Genomic DNA, 10,339 nt, shown 5'->3' with positions numbered 1-10,339 from the left:
TATGTGTTGGAACAAATCCTTATATTAACATTGAAGAACTATTTATTTGAATATTATTTTGGACACTGGTTGATGTGCTATATCGTTTTTTGGTTATGGGATTGGATGATTTTTTAAGTCACTAATATACTTGTTTATATTTAGGTTAATCATATAGAGCATTTGTGGATTTGTAATCACAAGTGTAGGATTTATAAATTCAAAAATACTTTTTGGTACACTAATTTATATATAATTTTTAGTACATCAATTATTTAGTAAGGGAGCGCTGCACTATGGTTTGAATATTTAGAATTAATAACGCTATTTATGAGTTGGTGTAGGGTGCTAGCGAACCTGTTTATCACATATATATTAATTATTTTTATATATATATTTTATTTCTGGTAGCAGATTACACATTTTTTTGATTTTCACCATATTAGCTCACAAGTAATTTTGGCACTAATCTTAAAGGATAAGTTCACCTTTAGGAATGTTACATGTTCCATCCGTTTTTTGGGTGGAACATGTAACATGTTTCCACTGTTCCAGCCACCCCCACTGTCCTCTCTCTCTGTGACAGCCATATAGGGAGAAGCTCCCCATACTAGCTGTCACTTTTTGAAAACCGCGTGTCACTGCCCACATGGCTGTGTCATTTATTCGCAGAGTTCTGTGAATGAATGAACTACGCGTACCAACATCCTTTGCAGATGTTGGCTTGTAGTTCTCAATGAACTACCATGGCGCCTGCAAGTGCCGTGGCAGGTCATTGAGTTTTCCTCTCCGTGTGAAACTCCCCGCCCCTATGATGTACGGAAAGGCAGCTTACACTGACAGTGTGCTGGAGTCCTGCATGGCACTGGTGATCTGCTGATCACTGATGCAATGCTTTCCAGTCTCAGAAAAAAAAATTATAGTAAATGTACATTTTTTTTACCTGCAAAAAATTGTCATTTATTTGAGAGAATTTATAAAAAAAATGGTTATATATATACACTTTCAGAGATATGCCATGTGTGCTATGTACAGAAAGCATTTATCATACAAAACATGACAAGCAGTATCAGGTTGTAATAAAAATTATTTTGGGTCACAATGTTGTATCTAAAATGAACGGCGTATCCCTGAGACTACAGCCGAATAGTCTCCGGACTCCTAGAAAATGGCGGCTGTATAGTGGCAGGGGGAAGTTTCTCTCTAGTGGTGGCACAGCAGTGACGTCATGTGAGGTCCTTTCCGGCTTATATAAAGCTGAGCCGGCTCGCTTGTCTCTCATCCTTTCGACCTTGTCGCAGGTTGTGATTTGTGTTTTTGTGATCGGTCAGCATGTCCTCCGCCATGACTCGTCTATTCCGGGTCCCCGGGCTGGGACACTTCATCCCCAGGAGAGGCCTGGCCTCCAAAGCCAACAGCGGGTCGTCCTCCCCCTTGGTAAGGTGTGCCAGCGGGTCCTGTGTGGGGGCTGAGCCTAGAGACCTGCCATGAAGGTCAGACTGCGGAGGGACTTCCTGTCCATATACTCCTTTATATCCTGTGTGGGGGTCTGAGGTGTTGCTCACGTGATGCGAGGACCCCACATGACCAGGACAGAGCTGGGCTTCCCCCACAAGTATTCTGCCAACTCCTATTGGACATGAAGGCCAAAACCAGCCATGGACAGGGGGGCGCTCAGCGCTCTTCATTCCTAAAATGTGTTTAGACAACTTTTTTTGAAATAGTGGGAGAGGGGAACCCCTGTCAGGTTTTACTGCCTTCATAGGCCCTGGTAAGGGTTCACTTCCTGTCTGCTAGGAGAATGTTGTCACTGGGACAGGAATTACAGAGATGTCTCTAATGGAGCCATGGATAGCAGTACAACCCAGCAGGGGTCCAACCTTTCCGATCTGTGTCCACAGTCTAGCTTTGGATGGAGGGGAGAGGGGTTGGAACTCCAGTCAGTTTGTATTGCTGTCTGTGCCCTCATTGCTGACATTCACCCTCTTTGTCCTGCTTATCATTGAAAGTGAAAGAAAAGCTCAAATTCTGGGTTGTCCCCAGGACAGTAATGGAGGGGATATCTTCCAATGGGGACACTAGTTAGGGGGGGGGGGTGTACATCAAGGGATTCCCTTAAAGCAGGGATGTCCAAACTATGGCTCTCCAGCTGTTGAAGTACTACAAGTTCCACCATGCCTCTGGGTATCTTGCCTGTGGATGTCAGTCTTGCAAGGCCTCATGGGACTTGCAGTTCCTCAACACCAAGTTGTAAGACTGACATCCTCAGGTAAGACTGACATCCTCAGGTAAGACTGACATCCTCAGGTAAGACTGACATCCTCAGGTAAGACTGACATCCTCAGGTAAGACTGACATCCTCAGGTAAGACTGACATCCTCAGGTAAGGGCATGATGGGACTTGTAGTACTTCAACAGCTGGAGGGCCATAGTTTGGACACCCCTGACTTAAAGGATAAGTTAACCTTTCAGCAAAAACATTTTTTTTGCATTGCAGCAATCGGCAGAACGCTGATGTCATTCAGGTCTGCTGCAGATCTGTCGGTGTATCTGTGTTCTTGTACCTCCCGCAGGCAAGTTGATACGTACTGGAAGAATTGTGAACTACCACAGTGCTACAAGCTGACCACTGCTAAGGCTGTCAATGCTTGTAGTTTCTCATTCACAGAACAGTGATGTGACCAGGTGGGCGGAGCACCATACAGCCACTTTTTTTTTTTTTTTTCTTTTTTTTTTTTTTGACAGCTAGCTGGGGGAGAAGATCCCCCTACTAGCTGTCAAAATGGGGGTGGGATTGGTTATTTCATAACATGTTGCCTGAATGTGGGTGTAACATATTATGAAATGTGAACTTATCCTTTAACTTGCAGGGATTTCCTCTGGCTTCCTATTTTGGCTATAGGACAGAAAGTGAAGACTAATCTCCCCAATGAGACACATATGGCAATAAACTGTCGGGTTATAACCCTCTCTTAGGCCCCTTTTCACACGTGGCGGACTCTGCTTTGCATAGCAGGAGATCTGGCTGCTGAGCAGAGCAGGCAGATGACAGGTCTGTGTCTTCTCTGGTCGGTCAGCTGTAAACAGTCTCTGCTGTCCATTTATATCCGGCTGCCCTATGATCCACCTACATGGAAATGAGTGGAGCCCCTTTCAATTGTTTTTTATGAGATCAGAGGTAGGCGGGTGTAAACACTCAAGTCAGTTTTACACCTACTGGTTCATAGGGATGAATACAGTATGATCAGGGCCACCTGAAACTGACAGGCAGACATGATTGGGACTTACTAGCCAGTTTGCAACAAACCACATGAACACTAACAGTTCACATTAAAACAAGGCATTTAGTTTGCACACGCATTGAAAATGTATGCATAAGCTACAGAGGCCACGTCCAGTGTACTGGAGTCCTAACTCTACATGAGTCTCCAAAGTTGGAGCACATATATAGTAATGGATAGATTGAGGGCAGGTATGTCTGAAGGGAGCAGGTGCGCTCTCGAGCCGCAGCTCTGCCTATCTATTCATATATGGCTCAGCTCCACCCTCCCACTCCTGATTGGCTCACTGGCTGTGATTATAACAGAGAGCCAATGGCTCATGCTGCTGCCTCACCCAATCAGGAGTGAAATTCCCTGTAGAACCGAGGCTCCTATGGACAATGCTGGTTTGGGCCATGGGGTAAGTGTTGGAGAGGGCTGCTACACAGGTGTGTGTTTTTTTTTTTTTAACCTTTTATAAAAACTGGAGCCTTTAGAACCACTTTAATCTGAGTTGGAGCACATACACTATATTGCCAAAGTATTAGGGTGCCTGCCTTTACACACACATGAACTTTAATGGCATCCCAGTCTTAGTCCGTAGGGTTCAATATTGAGTTGGCCCACCCTTTGCAGCTAAAACAGCTTCAACTCTTCTGGGAAGGCTGTCCACAAGGTTTAGGAGTGTCTATGGGAATGTTTGACCATCCTTCCAGAAGAGCATTTGTGAGGTCAGACACTGATGGCGGACAAGGTCTGGCTCGCAGTCTACGCTGTAATTCATCCCAAAGGTGTTCTGTTGGGTCAAGGTCAAGACTCTATGCAGACCAGTCAAGTCCCTCCACCCCAAACTCTCTCATCCAGGTCTTTATGGACCTTGCTTTGTGCATCGGATTGCCAGACAGAGGCGTGATTCGTCACTCCAGAGAAGGCGTCTCTGCTGCTCTGTCGAGTGGCGGCTTGCTTTACACCACTGAATCCAACACTTTGCATTGCACTTGGTGATGTAAGGCTTGGATGCAGCTGCTCGGCCATGGAAACCCATTCCATGAAACTCTACACACTGTTGTGCTAATCTTAAGGTCACACAGTTCGGAGGTCTTTAGTTATCGACTCTGCAGACAGTTGGCGACTTCTGCACACTGTGTACTTCAGCATGCGCTGACCCCGCTCTGCCATTTTACGTGAGCTCCTGAGAGCGACCCATTCTTTCACAAGTGTTTGTAGAAGCAGTCTGCATGCCTAGGTGCTTGATTTTATACACCTGTGGCCATGGAGGTGATTGGAACACCTCAATCCAATGATTTGGAGGGCTGGCCCAATACTTTTGGCAATATAGTGTAAATAATAAGGGATAGGAGACTCTACTAACTTAAAAAGTTAGGACTGCAGTGCATTGCACTGGGGTGACGTTGCCTCTACAGCTTACACATATATTTGCAAATGTGTGCAAACTAAACCCCTTGTTTTAACGTGAACTGTTAGGGTAGTTTGGTTTGTTGCTGGCTGTTAATTGAGCTGGGAATTTGTTTGTTGCTTTTGACATGTGAAGCCCTTGTGCTGCTTGCTGCAAAGGCCAGTTTTAGGCTGCTGTGGTTGGTATTTGTTTATGCTGGACATGATCAGAACAGTCGCATGAAAGTGGCCTAACTATCCAAAATTCGGGAGAAAAAGTTTTGCCTATAGTTCTACGTACAAGAAAAGTTGCGTAGCGATGCATTCTAAAGTAGAACTACAGAGAAACTCTTTAATTTTGGATAGTGCAAGGGAGTGTAGCACTCGGTGTTGCTCAGTTTTGGGTCCCCATACAGTCCTGCACAGCCAGGCAACATGCATTTTCTATTCGGGGGGGGAGTATTAGGGGAGTTTAAACCTGGATGGGGTAAGGGGTGTATGGGTTGCCCAAAGAGAAATGGCAGCTGAGGATAAACTTTCTGTAACAATGTGCAAGTCTCTTTAGAGCAAAAATTCTCTTCTTGAGAGCTACCCAGTGTCTCCTATTGTACCACCCCTGATACTCCTTTATCCAGCTGTTCTGGGTGAATCCCTGGGCAGGGGATCTGGTGCCTGTCACTTTAACCACTTGCCAACCGCGCTATAGCCGAATTATGGTTAGTGTGGTTATCCAGTTCTGGGAGGGCGTCATGACGTCTTCCCAGAACACTCCCTCCCACGCTCCCCCGGGGGTGCGCACCCAGCGATCTCCGTGAGAGCTGTGTCCTATGGACACAGCTGATCATGTCATGTGGTAAAGGGCCAATCACAGCGGCCTTTTACTACGTGATCACCTGTGTCCAATGACACAGCAGTTTACGGTAAATACGCTGTCAGCGTGAGGAAAGTACTGCCGAAAACCAGCAATTGTCAGAGGAGGGATCGGCAGTGCCACCCATCAGTGCCCATCATTGTTGCATGTCGGTGCTGCCTATCTGTGGCACCTCAATGCACATCAGTGAAGGAGAAAAATTACCTGTCTGCAAAATTTTATAGAAGCCTTTTTTTTTTTTTTTTTTTTTTTTTTAATTTAGAACGCAAAAAATTAAAACACCAAGCAGGGATTTAAATACCACCAAAAGAAAGCTCTATTTGTGTTTAAAAAAGATAAAAATTTCATATATGTACAGTGTTGCATGACTGCACAATTGTCATTCAAAGCAAGACAGTGCTGAGAGCTGAAAATTGGCCTGGGCAGGAAGGGGGTATAAGTGCCCTGTAGGCAAATGGTTAGAAGATACCAGTCCCAGGTAGCAGCTAATCCAGTTTCTCACTAGACTGCTCCTTCCCCTTACTGGCCCAGGGGGTGTAGGTCTACTCACTCAGTCCTGTCTGAGCTGATGGGTTGGTTGCTGCTCTGAGGCCTTCTGCTGGGCTGCTCTTTCCCTGCTGTACAGGTGGTCCTTGCTCTGGGGGCTGATAAGGTCTTGAGATTTCCTCCTCTCCAGCTTTCCTGCCTGTAGGTGAGCCCCTTCAATCTGGGCTCCCTCCCAGGCTCCTGTTCTCCGGCGATCGGCAGTGTGCTGTGTCCCTCGGACACAGTGGATCAAAGATGTCGGCTCGGTCATGTGATCAGCTGTGTCCAATCGCAGCTGATCACATGTAAACAGGGAAATGCCAGTTATCGGCATTTCTCTCCCCACAAACTGTCACGCTGACAGCTCAAGAGGAGAGCCGGTAATCTGCATTCCTCAGAGGGGACATGTACACAGATCAGAGCACTGATCATCAGTGTGCCCTGATGATCTGTGTAGCCCCAGCAGCGCCACCTGTCAGTGTCCATCAGTGCCAGCTCTGTGCTCATTCATGCCGCCTGCCAATGCCCATCAGTGCCACATTTCAGTGCCATATCAGTGCCCATCTGAGCTGCCAGTCAGTGCCACCTATCAGTGCCATATGAGTGCTGCCTTTCAGTGCCCATCAGTGATGCCTGTCAATGCCCATCAGTGCCACCTGCCAGTGCCTCCTCATCGGTGTCCATCAGTGCAGCCTCATTAGCGCACGTCAGTGAAGGAGAAAAATCACTTATTTACAAAATTTTATAACTACTAAAAACTTCCCCCAAAAAAAAAATTTCAGTGGTTTTTGGTTTAAGAAAAGGCAAAAAAACCCAGAGGTGTTTAAATGCCACCAAAATAAAGCTCTATCTGTCACAAAAAAATTATAAAAATTTAATATGAGTATAGTGTTGCATGACCGCGCAATTGTAATTCAAAGTGCAACAGTGCTGGAAATTGGCCTGGGCAGGAAGGGGGTATAAGTGCCCTGTAGGCTAGTGGTCAAGGGCTGGCCTTACCCCATGCCAAGCCACCTGCCTGGGGATTGGCTCCCCTGACTGCAGACCCGCTACTCCTAACCCCCTTCCACTGCTTCTAGAATTTTCTCCAAAATTCCAGAGCAGGGGTAAGTTCCAGAGAGCCTCTCAGCTCTGACTAACACAGGCTGCTACTCTGCCTACTGGCTGAAAATTGGACTCTAGCTCCCCCTAAGCTACCTAGGAGGGTGCTACAGGAGAGATATATAACCATGTCAGATTTTTGGTAATCTGTGTCAAACTGGGGAAATTTCCCTTAATTTCCTGTCCCGTAGCCAAAGTGAAAGGTGAGAAGAAATCTCTAAAAATTGGGTCTTCTCTTTTCTGTTGCTGGAACAGAATCCCTCATTGGATGATTTCCTTTCTTCTAATGACAACTGTAAAATCCTGGATTTCCCATTAGGAGCAATGGCTGCCAGGTCAATCTTTCCAGCAGGGACACAGACAGCAATATAAACGTAACCTCTTCACGCCGACAATATGCGGCCTCTTGGTGGCTGGGACTTGATGCCAAGCAGCCACATATTTACGTTCCATTTATATACAAATGTGCTGAGAGCGCACACCCTTCATGCTCCCAGCACGTGTTTGTGTCCCATGGAAAGGTCCCGATCTTTTCTTGCGATCAGGACCTTTTCCAATCATGTGACCGCCATGACAACCAATCGCAGCAGTCATGACCCTAAACCCCACCCCCTCCTCCTGGCGTCAGAAACCCCTTAATGGGTTGGGAGGTGCCGGCATGAATGGGTTCACAGGGTTTCTAATCCTTATAACTGCAAAACAATTTTGGCTATTCACACTTAAGGTTTGTGTTGAAAGTGAATAGTGCTTATGACATGGCACATTTTAGGTCCAAGAGCTGCTTGGAAGACACTGGTGCCATAGTGCACCAAAAAGGCAGCTGGGAAGCAAAGGCAACATCGTCCGCTCTAAATGGAAGTATTACTTATGTTGGGGTATCTTACTTCTGACTTGTGTGATGAGTCTGCAGGGTTCAAGACATTGTGTGTGTGATTTTGGGGTAAATAAGGCCTCATGTACACTGCAACTGCTAAACTGACCTTTAGGAGAAGTTGGGTGTTTTTGGTTTTTTTGTTTTGTTTTTTTGTTTTTTTGCCCCCTCTTATGAAGCCCCTGAACTCCCCTGTTATCCTATGTGTCCAAGTATACAGTCTTACACGTAGCTGGGTTTATTGGCATTTCTCTGAAAGCACAGAAACTGCATTCAGGACGAGAGTTGACCGGCATTTGAAATTCTAAAAGCACCTAAATGCTAGGCGTGTTTAGCACTTTGGGACTTTATTTCATTGGCCAGAATTTTAATTTATTTTGGGCGTTGAAATGAATAAATCAAACACCAAATGCTGATAACCTTGCCTAAACTGGTTTGAAAAAATGCAGTTTAGGGGAGTTTTTTTAATGCATAAACAATTGTATGCATGAAGCCTAAAAGCTGTGATAAAATAGAACCAAACTCCCACAAAGAGAGTACAAGGAGATGTAGATTTTTTTTTTTTTTTCATTCCATATCAGGTACCATAATGTGCAATTTAGGATTATATTTGGCTGCTTGCGGTTCGATTTTTAACATGCAAGTAGTAGGTAAAACAAGGGTGCCAATGTGGCAGGTATGAAGTATGCTTGCTCACTTTACATCGGTGAGATTTAGTGATGAGATGGGGAGAGCATCTACATAGAAATGTTGGGTTTTCTGTGGTTTCTTGGAGCTGAATTTGTATTTATCTGCTTTTGCTATACTTAGTAAATTTTTTTTTTTTTTTTTTTTTTTTTTTGCTTCTACAGGATATGGTGATTGGTCTTACTACTTGTATGGCCGTCTTCCTGGTGCCATCAGGGTGGATCCTTTCCCACATGGAAAGCTATAAGAAGAGGGACTGATTCCTCACACGGATTCTGCATTCACCTTCAAGTTTGCTGCATTCCATTTCCAGCAGTCTGGCTCCAGTAGACTGAAGCAGTATGCTAGTATACAACGCACACCAAATGTGACTAAACAGTCTGTTACATTAAACCCTGTTTACACCTCTGTATAATGTATTGGCAGTTTTCTTTTAAGGGCCTTATGAAGTATAGGCAGGTTACCGCACATAGCTTATTCACTCACTGGCATTTAAAGGATAAGCTCACCTTTTGTAACATGTTACACCCACGTATGGGGTCTAACATATTATGATCAGACTGGCTCCTCCTCCATCCATGACCCCTAACCCCCCCCCCCACCCTACTGTGACAACTAGTGGTGGAACTTCTCCACCTCGCTAGCTGTCAGATTTGAAAGTGGCTGTGCAGGGCTCCATCCACACAGCTGTCACTCATTCAGTCATCTGTGAATGAGTCCTGACAGTCCTGGCTGCTGTCGGCTTGTAGTACTCACTACCACAGCTCTGTGGAGTGCCATGGTAGTTAATTCATTCTTGTCAGTATAGCTGCATGATCGTACATCCCATACGAGCAAGCGGATATACTGACAGATCTGCAGAAGACCTGCATGGCCGCTGGTTAAATGGTTTACTGGCTCCTGCAGACCAATAATAAATGCACATTTTTTTTTTTTTTTTTTCTCCAAAAAAAGTACTTTATTTTTTTTTTTCCCTAAAAGATGAATTTATCCTTTAATTTCACAAATGCAGTTTGTGTGTTCTGTTAGATAAAACTGCCTGGTCTCCTAAACATTGTTTTTATGGACATGAAGTATATTAAACTGATGGAGTTTGGCATTTTCACATTTTATTACTGCAGCAAAATCCTAATATTTTGAGTGGCTAGGTAGGAGTAAGGCTAGAGCCACATGTTAGCTGCTTTATCATGTGCTGAAATCCAAGTAGATTAACGTTTGTATCACATTGCACATAGAAGCATTTTAGTAGTGAGATTGGGCACTCCATTACACAGTGTTGCAATTTTAATTAAGAGGAATTTGGGACCAATCCCTGTGCTAGGGTTACAAATATGTTTGCATTTTGAATGGGCAGCCAAAGCACCACAATGTAGAGGAAAACCGAGTTTTTGGCAAGCTTCAAGCAGCTTTGCTGGAGCCTTTGGCCTGTTTCACATGGGCTTCAGCTTGGAAATGTTATACATAGATCCTATTAGGAGTTCTGATTGTCAATTCACAAGCTGCTAGCAGGCTCTCAACAAGCTGAACTAGTGCTGAAGTCTGCTAGAAGCTTGTTTAAAGTGGCATTCAGCACTCGCTGTATGATCTGTGTTCAGCATTAATGAACTGGAGCTGAAGGGTACTTTTTTAAAAGCTTCAGCAAAGCTCTGC

General features: G+C 44.8%; 1 long non-coding RNA gene across 1 annotated transcript; it reads left to right on the top strand.

Annotated features, from left to right (window-relative positions):
- Nucleotides 1-1,147: 1,147 nt before the first annotated feature.
- On the top strand, nt 1,148-9,104 carry LOC149446166 (uncharacterized). Its single transcript, XR_016306239.1, has 2 exons — nt 1,148-1,416; nt 8,854-9,104. It is a non-coding gene; the product is annotated as an uncharacterized LOC149446166 (long non-coding RNA).
- Nucleotides 9,105-10,339: the final 1,235 nt, after the last annotated feature.

This window comes from Staurois parvus, unplaced genomic scaffold, assembly GCF_062004578.1.
Source record: "Staurois parvus isolate SC_StPar_1 unplaced genomic scaffold, SC_StPar_1.0 ptg000694l, whole genome shotgun sequence".
Taxonomy (NCBI): domain Eukaryota; kingdom Metazoa; phylum Chordata; class Amphibia; order Anura; family Ranidae; genus Staurois; species Staurois parvus.
This window is presented reverse-complemented; position numbering and strand designations above follow the sequence as displayed.